Here is a 20,044-nt window from a genome sequence, read left to right on the forward strand (position 1 = left end):
TTGTTGATAACAGAGATAGATGTAACACAAGCCCTGGCTTCAATATATATATATATATATATATATATATATATATATATATATGCAAAAGAACAAATACACCCAAAAAATATGGTTTTAAAAGAATAAAATAAGGAGGCAAATATAGAGTATTAGTGAGAAATTATTTTAACCAAGTTTGCAGAATTCATGGAAAACTCTTGGAGATAATAGGGCCCCAAAGGAAAGAAGACACTTCAGTAAACCAAGTGGGTGAAGAATTCACTGAATGTCTAGAATGGCAAGATCAAAGGCACAAGACAGAAGAGGAAAGGTACTGGAAAGAAATCCAGTTTGGCTGGAATATGTGAAGGAAAGAAATATATGATTATATAGTTAATTTTTAAATCATTTAAAAAAAAAAACAAAGTTAGGGCCAAAGACAGATTTTAATGTGGAAGTAAGTTAGGTTTTTAAGTTATTGAGTCTGAGCTATAATGGACCATTCAATCAGAAATATTCAGAAGCTATCAGAGGTTTAGAAGGAAATAAATCATTGTATAAGAGATGAATAACTCATAAAATTAATAAGAGAGAAAAATATGCTTTAGAGATCAGAGTGGGGAGAAATCAGGATAGACTAAAATAATGAAGTCCTCCAAGGAATTTTTTTTACATAAATGACTGGAGGTGTCTCTACCAACTATCACCCTGGTACTACAAACTCAACCTTTTCAAATCTGGCTTATCCTATCTCTTCAAGGCCTATTCCTCTTAACATCCTTAGAGATTATATGAACATCCTTCAAAAATCATCCAAGCTCAAAAACTTAGAATCATTTTAGACCCTGATTTTTTACTTCCAATTAATTGCAAATTCCTTCACCACTTTAATATCTTACAGCTGTCTTCTCCTCTCCATCCATTGATTGGAGCTTCCATTTTAACTTACTTATTATATTGTTTATTTCTTATTTAAGAAATTTCCCTGCATCCAGTATTCTCTCCACTGCCCCCATCCCCCAAATTGACCCTTCAAGCTCTTGACAACAATACTCTTCCTATTCCTAATGAAATATTCTTTCATTAAAATTCTCTGACATATCATAACAGCAAAATGGAGATCCCATATCTTCAGAGGCTGCATAAGGACAGTAAATCGGATTGGGGGTTACTGTGTATTTTTGTTCTATGCCATGATTACCATGGCTAAAGAACTGATGACCAAATCACTGAGCTAATGTTTATAAATCTAACTGTTTTCATCAAGTTGGCTCTCTGAAAGCAATTATAGTGTATTTCCAGGCCCATATCTGAAAGGCTTTTCAGTCAGTAAACATTCAATAGTCAATAAATATTTATTATTTGTTGTTGTTTTGCTGTTCATGTTGTTCATATCTGATACTTCATAAGCCCATTTGCTTTTTGTTTGCAAAGTTACCTGAGTGGTTTGCCATTTCCTTTCTTCAGCTCCTTTTCCAATTGAGGAAACTGAGACAAACAGGATTAACTGACTTGGCTAGGGTCACACTGGTACTGTCATAGGCCAGATTTGAACTTAGGAAAATGAGTCTTCCTGACTTCAGGCCCAGCATTCTATGTATCACCTAGCTGCTTTTTTTGTTGCTGTTCTATAAGATCCAATTTTATTCTGGGTTTTGTTCTCATAACTTTATTGATAAATATTGGTAAATTAAGGAGATATCTTCCTCAATCATGTGAAGGCCTCTCTTGATGGAATGGGTGGATGACAACAGCTTGTTCCAATGGTCCTGGGCATTGTGGAACACTTAGAGTTTAGTCAGACACAGAAGGTCATTTTCATTTACTGCATTCTAAACCATCTCCAGTTGTCTTGAATTTTGTATTGCCATTGAATCTCAACAACTCTTAAAGAGTATACAAACTGACTTTGTATATCTCTGCCTCACTTAAATCCAATTCACATATTTGGCTACCCATGTTCAAAAGCTAGGGATACAAATAAGAAAAAGAAAGTCAGTATCTGCTCTCAGAGAGTTTATAATATAAGAAAGGGAGAGGACCACCAGCGGGTATCCAGCTTGGGGGCATGATGTTTTTGTAGTTGAAATGAAGCAGAGCAGCTAATGGGAAATGCTCTTTGGAGGAGTTTAATACTTTACCCATAGCTTTCTAATCATAGGGGAAAAGCAACTGGGGATAAGGAGATATTAAGTATCAAGGCTGAATCATTTTCCATGAGGATGAAATTTCAAGTGATGAACTTATCCTGGGGAAATCCATAGTATTCATCAAGTTGAAGCCAAGCAGAAAGGCTAGTGCAAAATGAGGTTATGGCTAACCTTCCAGAGTTGGGTCTCCTTTTCCATGCATAGCCTTCTTTTTCACTTAATTTTATTTTTTCAATGAAAAAATATTTTTCTTCTTTTCCTCTATTGAAAAAGAAAGAAGAAAAATAAAACCCAGATTATAAATATGCATAATCAAGCAAAATGAATTCTCATATTTTACATGGCCAAAAAAGTCTTTCTCGATCTATGCTTTTGTCTACTACCTTCTTATCAATATATAGGCTGCATGTTTCATCTTCATACCTAAGGAATCCTGGTTTTATCACTGTGTTACATTGATCTTGTTTGTTTTTCATACATAGTCATTTGTCCTTGAAACATTGTTATAGTATGATTTCATGTACACTAGAAAATAATGAAAGTTATAAGCTTTATCCAAGTTTGGTAGAAACTATTTTGGGTGTAAATTTTGAGATCAGATTCAATGAATATAAGGTTTGCAGCAGATCTTTTAGAGACATAAGGAAAAATATATAGGCTTCTATGTATGTGTCTGTCTATTTTTATGAAAGCTAAAAGAAATTCTCCAGGTTTTCCACATTTGGGATCATGATCTCTGTCCAATTTTGGATCATTCCCTCTGTAATTACCTTATGCTAAACATGATTTAAGTTTCCTCATATAACTCTTTTCTCATCTTTACTGACAGCACAGTGGTAAGGTAACCTGTATTTGGACCCCTAGAGAAGATAATTTAATTATAGAATACATTGATTTACTCATAAATAGTTGACATTTTGTTATAATTTGATCATTCATATCTCCTATTTACTAAGACACTTGGATCCGCATATAGCATTTCTAGAAAGCTATCTAAGAATCAGTTAAAAGTGGGAGCAGAACAATATAATACACATATTGTCAATGAAGCATGTTAGAAAGGGATCAGATGCTATAAAACCCTTCCTTTGATTTGAATTTGACAATGGTAACAGGACATATGTTCAAAAATAAATCTTACAGCAAGGCAGTTTGTCTTTTATATCTTTGGTGACTTCATCCACATCATTAAAATTCACAGTAGCAAAATATGAATTTGGTTAAAACTCATACCTCCTCTGAAAACTCTGAATAAACTTGAAATGGGATCCCCTAAATAGAGTGAGCCAGATGTTTGTACCTAAAGCAGTTACATGTCTTTTATAGAGCATGTATGTCTTCTTATGGTTTTATAAGCCTTATTGCACAAATATTATTTTAATATTATTACTAATTATGACAAATTCCATCTAATAATTTTTTAATTTTTTAGTACCACATAGTCAAATGTTTTTTTTACTAAATTTTCTTGATAATTGATAAAAATGCAACATATATTATACATATACACTTTTTCCTGTTAAGAAAGACTCTTTTATTTAGAATCCCTTATTTAAATGTATTTCTTTCCAAATTGGCCCATTGATTTTAATGAGGGCAAATATCAGAATGAAAGTTATTATGCATCATGTCATATTCTAAGGCCTAGAATTTAACTGTGCAGGCCTATATTAGTTTATAGTAAGATTCCCTCTAATCTGTTAGGTCTAGAGATAATATAGCATTGAATTGAATAGTGAATAGTGGAAGATTGACTTGAAATCAGAATAGTTAAATTCAAATCCAGGTTCAGTCCATTTGTAGTTGTGTGACTATGGGCAAATTATCAAGCCCTTCTATGTTTGTTTTCTCATCTTTGAAATGACAAAAATGATCATACTCTATGTACCTTAATGATGAGATGTAAAGGAAATCACTTTATAATTCTTAAGATATTGTGTAATTGTGAGTCACTATCACTAGAAAGCGGATCTAGCAGTTCAAATATATATATCAAGATAGCTCTGGAATGATGCATCTGTCTAGAATGCTTTTAATCAATAAGTTAATAAACAAATACTATATTTCACTTATTATGCTGAGCTTAGAATAAACAGGAAAAAACAAAAACACTTCTTACTTTAAATAGGTATAGTCAAAATACATACAGAAGAGGTAGAAAATAGCCTTAGAGGAAAAGGATCTAGAAATAGTAAAGGCCGGCAGAATGTGGTGAATGTGTTGAATTTTGAAGGAAGCTAAGATTTTAGAAGACAGTAAGAAGAGAGAGCATTCAGTGAAGGAAAAGGGAATAAACATTTATTAAGCACCTACTATGAATCAAGCAGTATGCTAAGCACTTTACAGATATTCTAGCAAAGATGACTAACAGACAGTGAAAAAGTAGAGACAGTGCATGTGTGATGAAGAACAGGAGACCACCACAGAAGGTATGAAGTTGAGTAATAGATAATAGGATAACACGATTGGAATGGGCCAGATTGTGAAGAATTTTAACTGACAAAGACATGATTTTATTTTTAATCCTAAAATTATTAGAGAATCACTGGTGGGATGGCAAAATCAAACATGCACTTTAGGAAAATCACTTTGACAGCTTTATAGAAGTAAAGAGATTAAAGTGGAGAGGAGTTGGAGCCAGAAAGACTAATTTGAAGACTATTATAATGGTCCAAGTGAGAAGAGACTTGTTGGGATCAAATAAGACAAATATGTATGAAGTCCTTTAAAGTGCTGTAGAAATGTGAACAATTCTTATCATCATTCCCCTCCTATATTTGGTACTTTGGGCAATATAATAAATAAAAATCTGTGGTTTTATGTATCAAAATAGAAAAATTAAAGGGCAAGTTTGTCCTTGGATGAATTTTATTTCCATATGTGTGTATGTGTATAGCCTTGGTTATTCCTCAATTAGAAATCATAACCTGGATTACAGAGGATGAAAAGGGAAGTAATGTACATTGAAGTTTGAAATATAGTTTAGGGGTCAGGTTATCCTAATATTACAGAGAGCCCCTAGAGGTTTTTTCTTATTTTAAGTAGGAGATTCACTCTGTACTTAATGAAAAATCACTGGCAGCTATCTGAAGAATGAGTGTGACTGAGGAGAGACTTGAAGTAGGGAGACCAATTAGCAGACCATTGAACTGGTCTAGGCAAGAGATAACGAACATAAGGGAGAGAGTAGGGATAGTGATAAAGATTTGGAAATTATATGCATAAAAATGATAATCTTACTCATGAGAGTAACAAGTTCAAGTAGAGAACATAAAAATAAAAGATTGGGATAAAGATTTGGGAAACATCTATTATTGTTTAATAATTCTTCAGTTGTATCCAGTTCTTTGTGCTTCTTTGGGGGGTTTTCTTAGCAAAGATACTGGCGTGATTTGTGATTTCCTTCCCCACCTCATTTTATAGATGAGGGATTGAAGCAAACAAGATTAAGTTATTGTCCAGGGTCACAAAGTCAATAAATGTCTGAGGCTGGATTTGAACTCAAGAAGATGAGTATTGTTACTCTAGGTCCACTACTCTATCCACTGAGCCACCTAGATGTCCCTGCAGTTATAGTTAGGAAATAATATAAACGATGAGCTAGTAATGATTTAAAGGAGCAAACAGGACTAGTAGGATAAGAACTAGGAAAAAGCAGTGCCCACAAAAATTCGGAGGTGAGAGAGTTTTCAGGAGAAAGAGGGTAGACAAAATCTAATGCAGAAAAAAAGTCAATAAGGAGGAAGGAAAAAAGATAAAGTAGATGTTTAAGAAAATCTAGATAATTTTAGAGAGAATAGTTTTAGTTGAGTTGGAAGTCTGACTGTAAAGGTCTGAGTAGTGAAGAAGAGAAGAAATGGAACCAAGTATATATAACATTTTGTAGATGTTTGTTGATAAATTGAGAAGTTATACAACAAGATAGCTTGACTGGATGGTAGTATGGTAGTAGGATGGCAGTATGGTAGTAGGATGGTAGTTAAAGGTGTTTTAAGGATGGGGGAGCCTCAGGCATATTACTGAGAAAGGCAGCTTCCTTATCTGATAAAGGAGACAGTGGTCTCTTAAGTCCTTCACATTTCCAAATCTATGATCTTATGACTAGATAAATTCGGAATCCCATTCCAGTACTAAATCTAATTTAGTCTGCAATATATGGAAGTTCTGGTCCTTTTCTTTTTCTTGTGCTGGTAAAAACCAGAGTTGGGGGAGAGGATCATATAACATTAAGCTCTTCTTTTGACAGTTACACCTTTGTTTATTTATCTACTCAAGAGTATGACATTCCATTAATAAATAATGGACATAAGTATTTCACAATTCCACAGGTCTCATATATATGAGAGACACTACACACACATGCATACAACACACATATGTATAGTGCAGTGTTAAGATTACTAGGTGAGAACTCAGGTTGTCTGGACAGTGACAAGGTGAGAACTCAGGTTGATTTGATAGAAGGAGCAAGCTCATTGGCTGAAGTGGTTCTTCCCAGAAGCCCTTGCATTATCCCACGCCCATTCTCTGGGAGGATAAAAGAGGACAGCACTCCAGGAAGAGGAGAAGTCTCTGCATTACATCAGGCTTGACGGGGCTCTCTGCAGGAAGGGAAGTCACTTCTCTGGACAAGAGTTAACACCAACTGCCTGGAGACAACGATTCACTACAGTGCAGGGTGTATATAGATATTATATGTGAACATATGTGTATGTCACTATAGTAGTCATCTCTTCATCTATGTGTGAGGCTGTGTGGCCTGCCAATAATAACAATTTCAAAATGATAGTTTGTATTTTATAAGAGCATAGACTCATAGATTTAAAGTTGAAAGGGATCTTAGAGGCCACCTAAGTGGCCAAAAAAAGATTCAAAAAAGGGTAAATTACTTGCCCAAGGTCACATAGCTAATAACTCTATGAAGCAGAATCTGAATTTGTTTTCTGTTCAAACCTTAGATTTTTATTTAATCCTTTTTTTTTTTAATTTTCACTACAATAGAGGGTTTAGGACAGACATTAGAGGTATCAAGATAAGGAAAGATTATCCCAATTTTATAGATAAGGAAATATAAGTTTGGACTACACAGACAGTATGAAGCAAAATGAAAATTAAATTAATATTTTTTGCCCTATGCCCTGTTGTCTCAATAAACTAGAATGCAACTGGTAGGCTGGCCTTTGTCAGGACAATGATAATCAAATTATCCATAAGAAAAAAAATTTTGGTGGGCACAGAACCAGAGAAAGGAAATAAGTTGTTTCCAAAAGGAAATCCGAATCAAGCCAATATGGCTTAGCACCAAAACCATTAACACCCCTCCCCTGCCAACTCATTCTCTCAGCAAAATATGTCTGTCCAAATAACAGTTGCTAGTGATAAATCAAAACTCCCAAAATATAACTGTAAAACTCCTGAGTGTAGAGAGAACTATATTAAAATGAATTGAGAAAATGTTTAATAAATAAATAATTATATAATACAGTGTAGGCAATGTTAATTTGTGATTTTGTAAGTCAATATACAACACACAGGAATTGAATTATATCTGAATTTGTCATTGCTTCTCTAGAGCAAAGCATACTTTCTCTTGGTCAGTGCTTGAAAACAAAGTCTTTTCCTCTTTTTCCTCTGGGGAAAGAGGGAGAAACAGAGAGACAGACAGAGAGACAGACAGAGAGACAGACAGAGAGACAGACAGAGAGACAGACAGAGAGACAGACAGAGAGAATGAGGGAAGAGGGAGGGAGGGGGAGAGGGAGATAGACTTTCCCTTACTGTCCCATAACATAATCAATATTGCTTTTTTTTAGATCTGTTAGAGAAAGGCGAAGTTAAACATAGCTGCTAAATAGTGGTGCTTTGCAATTTTGAAAAAAAGGGAGTGTGGGTGAAATGGAAAGTATCAGATTTGGAAAGAAAAGAAGTAGGTTTCAGTGCCAGCTCTGACTCTTGCTTTCTCTGTGACCTACCATAAGTCACATGACCTGTTTGGATCTCAGTGTCCTGGCCTGTAAAATGAAGGGATTGAACTAAGGGCCCTTCTAGCTCCAAAGTTATCATAAAGCCAAATAACAGAATAAGGAAAGCTTAATTTCTCATTGCTAGGGACTGTGACTGAAGCAGAACTTCTGAGAGCTTATCAGGTCTCTAGGGAAGGGGTTGAGAAGTTGAAATGGTGGCTGAGGAAACTTCCCCAAGAGAGCCTTGGGAAAACAGTCAGAGATTAGTAATAAGTGAAAAATATCATGTGGAACAGAGAAAGGGCCCCTCTACTATTCCCATTCTGTCTTACCATTTCAGTCATATCACTGAAGAGAAGACTACTCTCTGAAGAAAAAAATTAAAACTAAAGCTTGGCATTACATGAGAAGCCAGAATTGTCTTTGGGAAGGGAAAGTGGAGAACATCCTCTTCATAGAGGAATAAATGGCACCCCTTCTAGATCTCATTTCATAAAATATTATTCATGCTTTTAACTGGGAAATTGATAAGATCACACAAAGTCATTTAATTGGTGGGTCTTTGAGCAAAGAGAATTAAAGCAAAATTCATTTATATTTCAGAAAAATAAATGTAGTCTACATTGGGTTTTTATCACTAAAATCAGTCCTGGAATGGGTCCTAAAAGGAAAAGAAAGTTCTATGACTCTGGCAGATTCTAGGGAGATTTTAGGATTTGGGGATTACTTCCTGAGACCTGGGATTTGTTTATAAAGTTCTTCGAAGTATGTTGCCCAATAGATTTATACTTTAAAAATTTAGTGGACTTCCTAGCAGAGTAATTTCCCAAATTACTGTATGGATACTAAGTACACCTGACATTTTGTGGTAGAAAATTTTCCTAACCAGATAGAACCATTTCTATGGCATAGCAAAGATAGGGGAATTGCCAAGCTTCTGTGTGTACATTTGTTTGGTCCCCTGAATTATTAACATTAAATCAGTAGGAAAGGCAGCATATCAGTATAAGACCTGATTTCAAGTCTTGTTTTTAGCAGTTGGAAACATAGATGGAGAACCGAAGGGAAACATAAAGATCATCTATTCCAACTATCATATTTTACAGAGAAGTTGTAACTGGCCCAAAGTCATACAAGAACTAAGTGATTAGGAGTTGGACTTTGAACCTAGATTCTAGGATATCAAATCCAGCATACTGTGCCTCATTGCCTCCAAGTGACTAGCCCTTGTCCACAGGAAAGTTATTTAACTTCTCAGGGGTTGCAGGTACCTTTCTGGGATTGATCTACATTAGCACAGGAAACTTTCATATTAGAATATTCCCACAATCCAGACTTTCCTGCTAGTTTATGGTCACACTCAACATTCCTATTGTACTCTTCTTCACTAAGTAATTTTCCCCCAGTTTCAAACACCCTGAGCATGACATAAGTTATTATTCTATTAATATGGAGGGTCATTTGAATTTTCATTTTTGAGAATAAATTGTCTCAAGGCACAGAAACTTTTATATGACATATTAGAAGCTATTAAATATATATCATGTCTTATCTTGCTGTGATGTGCTTTATTTTAAAAAGATGCAAAGCTACTTATTGATTTTGTCATTAAACACTTTTTGTGATAGTTTCAACTAAATAATATTTTCTATTTCAATGAAGAAACTTTAATAGTTTAGTTTTCTTAAATTTCAAAGGTATCTCAAACTTTTAACTATCTCAAAATGAATTTTTCTAAGTACTTTTTATGAACCAAATTAAATCAAATTCAGAAAGATATTCAAAAGGCCACTAATACTGAAAACTGTGGGATGGAAGAATGAATAAAGAATAATACTTTAATTAACTAAAAGCTGAACTTTGCCTTGGTTTTCACCCCAAAAGAAGGATAATTAGAAACAACATGGTGAAATATTTTTTCATATGACTTTTACTGAATGAGGCCAAAATGACAATCATGATAAAAGGAGAAAATTGAATTTAACTCACAAATTAAAAGAAGAAAAATGCATACTCTGTGGCCTCTTTATTCTTTACTTAATTCACTAAATTATTCCTATATTAGGACAAAATAAATCACTGAGTGCTTCAATAATTATCACATCAGGGATGTGTTAATGTAGAATGATAGATTTAATGTTTAATCTTTCAGAATCAAAACTTCTTTCCCCCAGAATTTATATATAGATTATTTTAAGGTTGTATTCTCTCTGAAGAGGCAGATAGAGAATAAGTTTGGAAAACATATATTCTAATTCTACCTCTGACATATATTGACTGTGTGACTCTGGGAAAGTCATTTATGCTCTTGGTACTCTGTGTCACTCTGACTATACATTGCTAATAAAGAGCAAACCCACATTGCTAAAGGGAGTTTCCTACAACAATGAAATTACAAACCTAAACCTGTATACTTATCTTATTTTAACTGAGGAAGAAAAATTAATATATGTATATTAATAATGCATGCCTATATATATATGTATATGTATACATATATATGTATATATACTAGTTTTAATGCTGAAAACTCAAGTAACAAGATCTTACTTGAACTAAAAGCATGCTTGATTTGTAATCCAGAGAAATGTATTGCATTCCCAATTCTGACCTTTGCCAGGGCATGGGCAAGACAATTGAGTCTTCTGTGCTTCAGTGTCTTCAACTGTAAAATGGATATGGCACAAATTGGCCTGAATAGAAAGTAAATTACCTCTTCTTCTAAACCAAAGGAAAGAGAAAGAAAGAAGTGGTAACTAAAGAATTAGTAAATGAAAAATAAAAGATTTATTAAGCATTTACCATGTGCCAAAGTGTGTACTGAGAGTTTCAAAGCAAGACAATCACTATCTTTGATTGAATAAACAATATAAGGGGCACTAAAGACCAGAAAGAGTTGTTTTAGTAGGGGAAATAAAACAACATGGAAATTTATTGACAGTTCTTACCAGTAGGCATTTGGTGGTACAGTAGATAAGAGTAGTACCTGGAGTAAAGAAGACTCCAAGCTCAAATCCAGTCTTAGACGTTAGTTAGGTAACCCAGAACAAGTATTTTAATTTCTGTTTGGTTCAGTTTCTTAAACTGTAAAATGGGGGAAACTACAGCATCTACTTCACAAAATTATTGGCAAGATCAAATGAGAGAGCATTCATTAAAGTACTTAGCACAATGTCTGGCAACTAATAATAATGTCATATAGGTGTTTATTCACCCTTCCCAGTAGCGATAGCCATTTTCAACTTGATTATACTTCTCAAGATGAGATTTGAAAGTAGAATTGGAAAGTAGGGAAGAGAAGAGAAAGTTTTGAATAATTACAGTAAAGAATGAAGAATGAGATAGGTATCAATAAAGCAAGAAAAAGTATCAATCAATGAGATTGTGTAAAATAAATACATTTATGATGGATAATATAATTAGAGATAACATCACTCATGCTACCTACTTCACAAGATTGTTGAAAGTATATCACTAAGCATTTCTATGAATTACTATTTTTGCTACTAAACAATTATTAAATAATTATGGTCATTGAACTTTGAGTACATTATCACTCTTTGACTCAATTAAAATTCTTCTATTAAGCAGATGCTATTTTGTTATGTTTCAGGCATATAGATGCCATACTACTTTAAAGAACTAAGAGTAAGAGGCAAAAGATGGAGAGATATACATATAGTAAACAAATACATGGTAGAATGAGGTAAATGAAAAAGGGAGGTTCAAGAAAAGAATGAGGAGAAAGTTAATCACTTTTACCAGATGAGGTCCAATTTGGCTTTCTGAAAGAGGTGGCACCTGAGTTGTGCCTTAGGAAAATTTAATGACTTCAGCAGATAAAGAGGAGAGGAGAATGAAAAATTAGTCCAGTTGTGAGGGAACAAGTGACTGAAATATCACTTTCCTCAAAATTATTTCTAATTATGTTGCTGTTTATAGGTTTTCCTTTTCACATCAAGCTCTTCCTTGTAATTTGGGCTAAAACAGTCACCTTGTCTCAGATGTATGCCCTCTGGGTTAATCTTTCTGTTGTTATTGTTCCCCAGAATTTTGTACCTGTGCCATTTTTGCTTGAAATTATGCTCCAAATGGTCTATAACCATTTGTTTTGTCAGTTCAGCTTGCCTTGGTTCTATTTGATGACTGTCTGGATAACTGGATTAAGTCCAACAATTCAAGTATAGCTGGTACAAAAAGCATGCATTCTCTCCTACTGACTAAAGTGACTTTGAGTATTTTAATGATAAAACTTAAACCATTTGCTGCTTCATAGTGTGACATTTGCTTCTCCAGCATAGATATAAACATTCATTGTTTTTATTTGGATAAATCCATTTTTTTCCCTAAACTGAAATTGGAAGTTGAGTTTTAGCATCCAAGAGGTCCCAGTTAAGAATTTCTGGGGACACTAAGGCGAAGATACCAAAGATCTGAGTATGTGATTTCTGGACCACTCTCTACCATGATGATTCTAGATGAATTCATCTAGATGAATTCAGCCAAAATGCTGGAACTCTGTCTTCCCAGAAATCAGCCGGAGTCAGGATCACTAAACGTCTTTATTCTTGATCTTTTACAGTCAAGGTCAGGGGGATAGGTTTAGCAATCTCACACACACCTTCCTCCCTCAAACGCCACGAGAGACTGAAGGATGGAACTGAATACTTAACTTGGTAAACAGAAAGAAAGAAGTGCAAATTTAACAACTTCTTGGGGTTGGATTACTAGGCTGTATGAAAAGAAATGAAAAAAATAAGAGGAAAGAACTAAAAGGTAGGTAAAGTTAAGTAGCTTCTAGGTACAAAGATGGAATTCTGCTCAGCAAATGAAATGACAAGTGAAAGAAACAAGCCTAAGGAAAAAGGAGTAGTGAAAAATGCTCTAATTTCATTGTTTTTGTTGTTGTAATAATAATTTATTACTATCATTTATATAACTCCTTAAATTTATCAAAGTGCTTTATATATTTAAATCCCATTTTATCCTCACAGAAAACCTGGGATATATGATGCTATTATTATCTTCATTTCACAGATGAAAAAAATTGAGGCAGACAGAGGTTGTGACTTGGGTCAGAAAGTTAGTGAGTATCTGAAGCCACATTTGATCTTAGGTCTTCAGGCCCAGAGTTCTATCCACCTTATTGCCTCTAGGATTTATTTTCAGAGAACTGTATTCATAACCGGACTTTTTTCTATGACTACTATAACTTAAACAAGTCACAGCTTTTCTGGCACTTAGTTTTCTTCATCTCTAAAACAGGGGATTAGATTGGGATCTGTCTCAGTTCTAAATCCTGTGAAACCTACAAAAGTATTGAGCAAAAGACCAGCCCAGTAGAGAATGAAACCCTTTTAAGGTCAAAGAAACAAAAGAGGAAAAAGAAGCCAGAGAGACAGACTAAGGTAGAGATAGATTAGCATATGTAATGCTATTCTCACATACCATACAAAATTATTGGGGCACTCAGTGGTTGACACCACAACATTAATACGTGGAATTAGAGAAAAATAGAAATCACATGTAGTAATTCAAAATCCATTTCTGTGAAGACTAATATGTCCACTTTAACAGAGATATATGGTAAGTTTTTTTTAGTTATATATTAATTTGTATATTTGAATCCAAGGATACATACATTCTTTGAGCAGAAAACCATTAATAGTAACTAGACATACATAATTTATTAGAAGGGCAACAAATAATTACGGAAGCTTTGGAAATATCAGAGAAGTTTGGAAGATAAATGTTAAGGAAAGGAACTAGTTTAGAAAAGATGGACTCAGGGGCTGGCAAAAAATCTTGGGAGAATATTTGAGAAATTAAAGAATGCCAGGCTTTTGTATATCAACTAATAGATGTATCGACTCTTATTGTCATGAATACTCTACAATAGGGAACTGTAACATTCTGTTTGGGAGCTAAGGGTCAGCAATAATGCTAAGAACTGAATTCAGAAAGTAGTACAACTAATCTTTAGGAAACCTTGGAAGCCAAGGACCACATTTTAAATCATTCATATGCTCTAGATCATAATTTCATCCAGGTGGCACACAAAATCATTATGGCATAGGAGATATTTGTAGGTTGAATCACTTGAATTACTCAATCAACAAGTATTTGTTAGGTGCTTATTATGTGCCAGACATGGTGCTAGGTGCCATGGATACAAATGCAATGAAGGCAACAATCCCAACAAATGAGGAGATCACATTTAACTAGGATAAAAGAAGACCATACATAAGTCTATAAAGAATAATTTCAGTGAGTATAAATATTAATATATACAAATGTTAAATACAAGGTAGTTTTAGAGTGAAGGTATTAGTAGTTAGGTTTCCCATAGAAAATGGTTGGACCATATTTTGAAGGAAGAAAGGTATTCTGTGAAGCAGAGTTAGGAGGAAAGAGAATACACAATTACATAGTACTTATTATATGTCAGGAGATATTATGCTATGTTTACAAATAATATCCCCTTTGACCATCCCAACAGTTGAGGAAACAAGCAAACATAGATCAAGTAACTTGCCCAGGGTGATACAGTCTGAGGTTGGAGTTGAACTCCTTCTCTACCCATTGTAACACCCAGCTACCTCTGAATCAACTCACTTCCCATAGGGAAGGGCAAAAAGGGTTTGGTTAGATTGTGAATTGGAACAGGAAGAATAATATTCAAGAAGACAGTAAAAATAAGTTGGGTGCATATTGTATAGGCCTTTAAAAGATAAATAGAGGATTTTATACTTGCGTGGAGGAGCAATAGGAAGTCACTAGAGTTGATGCAATTAAGGAATACAACTTTGGCCAAGAATCACAAGGAAAGACTTGTTAGAAGTGAACTGAGATATACATGTGGGTGATAAGAAATGGAAGGCATTTCTGGTTACCTCTTTAACTTCAATATGGCTTGAAATATAATATTTGATATAATATTATAGGGCAGAGTTTAAGTAAGAATCCAGAAGGAAAAAGGACTGGCAGAGAAACTGACAGATTTAATAAACAGAAATATGAAATCACAAATAGCTCAAGGAAGGACAGGAATAAGTTGTAAGACTGAAAAAGGATAGGCCTGCAAACTGCAGGGAAAAAAAATAGGTTAATATCTCTACTTCACCTAACCTCAGTCTATTTGAGTCATGTCTTGCAAGGTCATATGACATCCCTTCTGAAATCATGGCCCAAAAAATGGCAGATTAATGCTGACAAGCCAGGTGGACCTAGCCTTCATAAAATGATGTTTTAGTATATCTCATAAGAATTCTTAGCACTAGAACTTTAATTTTGTATCAATCCAAGTGAAGAAAAGAAAATGCATTTCTTTGATCACATCTTCATTAAAAGTTTTTTCAATTCATGATTTAAAAATGGAAGAGATCTTAGGGATCTTAGGTCCAAATAATTCATCATACTGATGAAGAAATAAGCCCAGAAAAATTAAGAAATTTGTCCAAACCCTTTACTTTAAGCCAGAAGAGCTAAATTCTATTCCAGGCCCTCTGAATCCAAATTGTTTCCCCATTATCCTGTGGTGCCTCTTCTTTAAGGGGCAGGAAGAGCCTTGGTGAGATCAATAAACCTTAAAAGCAGATAGCTTCTTAGGATTCTGCTCTTACTTGGCTTGGGCTCCTATGTAACCTTACATTCTAATTATCCTTTCCTGCATTCATATAAAAAATCTTCAATAAAAGTTATTTTAAAGATAAATGTGCCTTAAATCCAGAGGCTTCCAAAATTTTTGGATGGCACTGAACAGAGAAGTTAGTGCTCCCATCCTTGTATTTATTTATATTTTTCTATTTATATTGATTCTTCATATATGTCCATATATATGTGTACATGTATACTTGTTTCCTTATTAGACTACAAGGTACTTGTGAGTAGAAATTCTTTATTTATATCCCTATCACCCAGCATAGTTCTTAACAAAAACTAATAAATATTTATTGATTTATTAATAAATTCTGACCAACCCAGATTCAAGATGTAAAACAATAGGTAGAAAAAAATTAGCAAAACCCATACAATATATGAAGGAAAGAAACATAGAATAAATCTAGTCCTGGATGGAGAGATTGTGAATGCCTTTAAATGAGAAATAGAGGGGTTTGTATTTATTGTAGAGAAGAGATTTTTAACCTAAGGACTATGAGCTTTTCTTAATTCTTTAAAACCATTTTGACATATTTGGTTTCTTTTGCCATTCTACACATTTTATTTTATGTGTTTAAAAATGATGTTCTAGGAAAGGGACCTGTATATGCAAAAATGTTTTTGGCAGCCTTTTTTGTAGTGACTAGAAACTGGAAATTGAATGTTTGCCCATCAATTTGGAGAATGCCTGAGTAAATTGTGGTATATAAATGTTATGGAATATTATTATTCTGTAAGAAATGACCAGCAGGATGAATACAGAGAGGCTTGGAGGGACTTACATGAACTGATGCTAAGTGAAATGAGCAGAATCAGATCATTATACACTTCAACAACAATGTTGTATGAGAATGTATTCTGATGGACGTGGCCATCTTCAACAATGAGAGGATCCAAATCAGTTCCAATTGATCAGTAATGAAAAGAACAAGCTACACCCAGCAAAAGAACACTGGGCAATGAGTGTGAACCACAACATAGCATTTATACTCTTTTTGTTATTGTTTGCTTGCATTTTTGTTTTTCTTCCCATGTTATTTTTACCTCCTTTCTAAATCTGATTTTTCATGTGTAGCAAGACAACTGTATAAATTTGTTTACATATATTGTATTTAATATATGCTTTAACATATTTAACATATATGGGACTACCTTCCATCTAGGGGAGGGAGTGGAGGGAAGGAAGGGAAAAGTTGGAACAGAAGTTTTTGCAAGGGTCAATGTTGAAAATTACCCATGCATGTTTTGTCAATAAAAAGCTATTTTAAAAAATTTAAATGATATTCTAAGAAGTGGTCTATAGGCATCATCAAATTGCTAGGGGGCTACATGACACAAAAAGAAGTTAAGAATCTCTTGATTAAAGCCAATAAGAAGCCATTGGAGCTTCTTAAGTAGGGGTATGAAATCATCAGACATAGACTTTAGATATGTCATTTGGCAGCCTTTGGAGAAAGGATTAAAGAGGATAGAAACTAGAGAAAAGAAAAGATAAATCAAGAATCTGTTAGGATACTACAGTGGAAAAGTTATAAATATCTATATAATAAAGTATAATTCAATATGTAAGTGGATATTTTGGCATATGATGTTATATCTGATGATCTGTGGTGTATTCAATATGAAAAAGGGAGTTTTGGATGAAAGTTTGGCAAAGAGAATTCAGTTCAACAAATATTTATTCAGGATCTTCTTTGTTCAAGACTTTTGATGGGAAGAGAAAAATAAATGTACATGAAAGCAAGAAATGAGGGACATTAGTTAGTAAAGAAAAATTTAACAGTAAGGAGATGTGAAAAAAAACAAAGTAAATAGGAGCAAAACATTAAAGATAGAGAAAAATTAAATGGAAAGAAGCAAACATTTATGAAATTTGGCTTAGATCAATATTAATTATGAAACCCCATTTGGAAGAAGTTATTTGTAAAAGATCTAAGTTCATGTGGAAAGGAAATTCAAATGATATATAGTAGAATATAAGCTAATACAGGAATTACTGAAGAAACAACTCCTTGCTATTTCATTAGTAAAGTAATTTTGCTTGTATTAAGAAACTATCTGTCAATGTTTGGAATCGACATCTGATTCACCATTTTCCATTTCTAATTATTACCCAGGGTTATCAGAAAGTAAAGAGGATATTGGGAGATGGTAAAATTATAGCTTCAGTGGCAAAGAAAAGCTTTCACATATCAGGCTGATTGCTTCACAACCCAAAATAGTGAATTGTAACTAATTTGAACTATATTGATCATAATCAAAATTAAAGATCCTTTTTCACATATTAGGGAAGTAACATTTGATGAGCCAAGAATATACAAATATTCTGGAATATATGGCTGTCAAGAAAGTTAATTCGATTTTAGGTAACACTATCTTTCTAGTTTTAGATACTATGAATTTCAATCACTCCACCACAATCACCACCACTCTGCTCTGCCATAGTCAGAATATTTCTGGAGGATTACATGCATTTCTGGACACCTAATTTAAGGAAAGCAATTATTAATTAGAATGACATCAAGATCATGCCATATGAGGATATAACAGAGAAATGAAAATGGTCAGTCTAGAGAAGAGACGATAACTATCATTAGTTATTTGAATGGCTATCCCATGAAAGGGAGATTAGACTAACTCTGTTTGTCCAAAGAGAACAAAAAGAGAAAATTTTGATGAAAGTTGCAAAGATTACTTTAGGGTAAATGCAGAGAGAGCAACCATAACAGATCTGCAGGTATCATGAGCAGTCTCAAGAGACAGCAGCTTCCCTTAAATGGAATTCTACATGTGAAGGTTCATTTGTCACATCTGTTTGTATATGGTATTCTTCTTCAATTATGGGTTGAACCACATGCCATCTGAGGTCTGTTTAAATTATGAAATTTTATGACCCTTTGCTGGTCCATAAGTTTTCAGTAGAATGTGTGTTCTTAAGGAAATAGATTATTCCTTAAAGGAAAAGATTCATTCTTTATATTCCCTAGCATTTATCATGGTTCTTGGCATATAGTAGGACCTAATAGATGTTTACTGATTTGCTATATATTTACTGAATATTTCCAGTGTGCATACACTAAATTAGAAGGTGGAGAAACACCACATGTCTCTTCATATTCTCTTTCTTGTTAAATGATGACTTGAGAATTTGAAAAGAAAAAAATAGCCAACTAGACTAATAATTATAGTCAACTCGATTTCAGTTGTCTGAAAGATCTCTGGAGTGCAGTGGAGTATGGTGAGAAGAGGTGAGTGACAAAAAGAGATATAAATCTCTGAGTCAAACAATTGCAGTAGAAATACCCATTCATGTTTTTCTGACATCAAAAATGATACTAATGAAACTATTATTACCTGATTGCTAGGATCCCCAAAGACTACCTTGGATATATTGATTTTTTTTCTCTGTGTAATTGCTATAAATTGCAATATGAAGCAGAATTTAGTCACTGCTTGCAAATATATATTGCTAATGAAAATCTGTGGTTGGTTAGAGGGTTTCTCTCATGATATCAATGGTCCTTTTCATCTCTTCTGTGTTTAGTGAAAAGAGAAAATATGTGTATTGCTACATAGATATCCATTACTATTTTTTATTTGTAATATGTTGCTATTATCCCATTACTCCTTTATTCAGAAACCTGTGGTATTTCTTCAGCGCCAACCAAATTTTTAAATCCTAATTATAACATCAAAGATCTTTAACAATCTGAGTCCAAGGGGCAGAGCAAAGATGGCAGAGAGTAGACAGTTCTTAATCTGAACTCTTTGTGGCTTCCTTCAGAATAACATCAGATTAAGCCTCTGAATGGATTTTAGAGTGAAAGAATGCACAAATATTTGGAGTGTAGCAAATTTCTAGTAGAAGATATTTTGGAAGAACTTCAGGAAAGGTCTTTCTCAATTGGGCAGGAATGAAATGACCCAAAGCAGGCACAGTACAGGGAGACCAGGGCAGAGAGACACATGCTGGGGAATGTACTGAGAAGCTCTTAGCCAAAATACAACAATGATGGTTACTCTGTCCTGGTTCAGAAGTCAGTAGATCAGCAGATTATCTGTGAGACCTCCAATTCAACTACATAAGGCAAATAATGAGCCCCTGAACCCCATTATAACAAGTGGGACTTGGCCACACCCACTCAACATGGAAGGAAGCTGGCATCACAGGTCCCAGGGGAGCATGAAGCTGCTATTGTCTCTAGAAAAAGCTTTGCCATAAGAGTAGAACTCAACCTTGAAAAATGAGCAAAAAAAAAAGCAAAAGAAAAAAAAATTCTGACCATAGAT

The 20,044-nt window shown here is 34.0% G+C and overlaps 1 long non-coding RNA gene across 1 annotated transcript in view; it reads right to left on the bottom strand.

Annotated features, from left to right (window-relative positions):
• Positions 1-1,985: 1,985 nt before the first annotated feature.
• Positions 1,986-20,044, bottom strand: part of LOC141562923 (uncharacterized) — a 68,871-nt gene continuing 50,812 nt past the window's right edge. Inside the window, exon 2 of the long non-coding RNA XR_012488284.1 lies at positions 1,986-2,393. This is a non-coding gene — a long non-coding RNA (uncharacterized LOC141562923). The remainder of the gene's footprint in view (positions 2,394-20,044) is intronic.

The sequence above is a fragment of the Sminthopsis crassicaudata genome, chromosome 3 (genome assembly GCF_048593235.1).
Source record: "Sminthopsis crassicaudata isolate SCR6 chromosome 3, ASM4859323v1, whole genome shotgun sequence".
NCBI lineage: Eukaryota > Metazoa > Chordata > Mammalia > Dasyuromorphia > Dasyuridae > Sminthopsis > Sminthopsis crassicaudata.